Below are 2274 nucleotides of genomic sequence, written 5' to 3' on the forward strand. Positions count from 1 at the left end.
AGATAAACACTTGCATGCAGTAATAAGAAATAATAGCACAGATACTTCATATACTTTTGTTCAGTGGTATTGCCTTGTATGAATGTAGTACAATATCAATTGGTAAGACCTTACCTCATAGTTCATCAATTTTATAAGTAATGTGTGTATGTGTGGGCATATATTTAGTCCTATGTAATTTTAGCACATGTATAATTCATATGACCATGACCATCATTTTAAATACAGAATGGTGTGGGCTCCAGCAGCAAATAAACTAAAATTGGAATGATATGGGGATTAGCAAGGCCCCTGAGCAAGGATTACACACAAATTCCTGAAGCATTCCATATTTTAAAAATCTAAAATACAGAACAATTCCAACAGACACAAGGTTATTGATAGAAAGGTTTTAAAAATACCGTGTTACTTAAACAATTAAGAAGAACAATTTCCATATACATCTCAGGATTCACAAAATACCAAAAGAGATTAAGGCAAAAACATTTAAGTGCAATTCACATTTGATGGACTAGGACAGAGCAAAATATGGTTTTCTTTCTCATTTCTGTATGGTAGTCTCATTTACTTTAAATACCCCTGCTCCATTGTGTTTTCTAGTGATCTTTTTATTGATTTATTTAGTAGCTCTTCATTGTGTGCTCACTGTGTATCAAGTATAATACTAGACTTTGTATAGAATGAATAATTATCTAGTACAATGAATTGATATTAATAATCACAAAGCTTTAAATAGTCATCAGTATCATAGGCACATCAGAGTCTACAGTGAGTTATGTTAATCCTGGGGTCAAAGGAAAGTTTTCTTGCATCAAATTATTTCCATATGTGATTCAAATAATGAGACATGGGACAAGTGAAGAATAGGAAAATCCATTCACACTGTAAGGTAGGAAGTAACAGACACATTCAAGGGATGGAAAGAGCCCCTTTATATCTATATGGTAGAAAAATAAAATGGCAATCTACTGTGTAAAAATGAATTCAAATTCTGGAAGCATGTAAAAAGAAAATTGCCTCATAGTTGGATTTTATAGCTTTCAAAGCAATTACCCAGTCATATCTCATTTGAACCCACATATTCAATAGCTGGGCATACATTTATTGAGAACATACCATTTTACATTGTGTTAATCTGAGTAATATAGCTGGTGGAGAGTGTTCTCTGTGTTAGATGAATGCAAATTAGATTTCAACCCTAAGCTATTTTAAACTCAATTACCAAGAATGGTTCAATTTCTGAGATTTCAGAGAAAAATACATCATAGTAGAAGCAAATACTCTCTAAGGATTTGTTTAGCAAGAATTCTCATTTAATATTTTGAGATTTAGCAATTGTGGAAGTGGCAAGTGCGATGCATCTCCACTCAAGAGTGCCAAAGAACACACTAATTTTAAACATCAGCCAATTTTGTACGTATACAATCATATTATAAGAAAGGTCTCATGATCAGCACTGAGGTACAACTCAACAAAAAGAAGACAATGATGTTTATGTCCTTTATTATACTTAATTTGATTTAAAATTTAGTATTAGTGTTAAAGAAATTTATTTTAAACTAAATATACTTTAGATATTCAGAAAGGTTATTTTCAGTGTAAGGAAATAAGTAAAATATATATTATCCCTAAGCTTACATTTTCACAAGGTTGTTTTAATAAGCTGTGAGACTGTGGTATAATTTTCTTTAATCCTAAAAATATAACTGAGTATCAAAGTTATTCTTTTGTTAAATATTAGAAATAGCTTAAAATAATTCTAGACTTTTGCATATGACTGAGATAAATGAGTAAAATCCTAGATAGCTTCTTACCATGGTGGTCTGATGGTCATCTTTTGTCCCCTATAATCCATGTTTTATTTAAAAATGCAGACATTTAATATTGGCTCTATTGCATTAATTGCAATATTTACTAGACTGAATATTTAGAATCATATTAATATATTCATGAGGAAAATAGGAGTTGAGAGGAGAAATCTATGCTAAACATAATGAGCAGATTATTTTACATAAAGATGAGACTTTACATCAAAACTTAAAAAAAGTTCTGTTTAATTTTTAATGTAACCAAATTATTTAAATTTCTTTAGATATTTGAACATCTGAATGTATCATACTTTTTTTTTATTGTAAACAAATGGGATACATGTTGTTTCTCTGTTTGTACATAGAGTAAAGGCATACCATTTGTGTAATCATAAATTTACATAGGGTAATGTTGGTTGACTCTTTCTGTTATTTTTTCCCTTCCCCCAACCCCTCCCATCCCTCT

General features: G+C 30.4%; 1 pseudogene; it reads left to right on the plus strand.

Moving 5' to 3' along the window:
* The first annotated feature begins 236 nt into the window (after positions 1 to 236).
* Positions 237 to 336, plus strand: LOC124984085 (uncharacterized; annotated as a pseudogene).
* The last annotated feature ends 1938 nt before the right edge of the window (positions 337 to 2274 follow it).

This window comes from Sciurus carolinensis, chromosome 4 (assembly GCF_902686445.1).
Source record: "Sciurus carolinensis chromosome 4, mSciCar1.2, whole genome shotgun sequence".
Taxonomy (NCBI): Eukaryota; Metazoa; Chordata; class Mammalia; order Rodentia; family Sciuridae; genus Sciurus; species Sciurus carolinensis.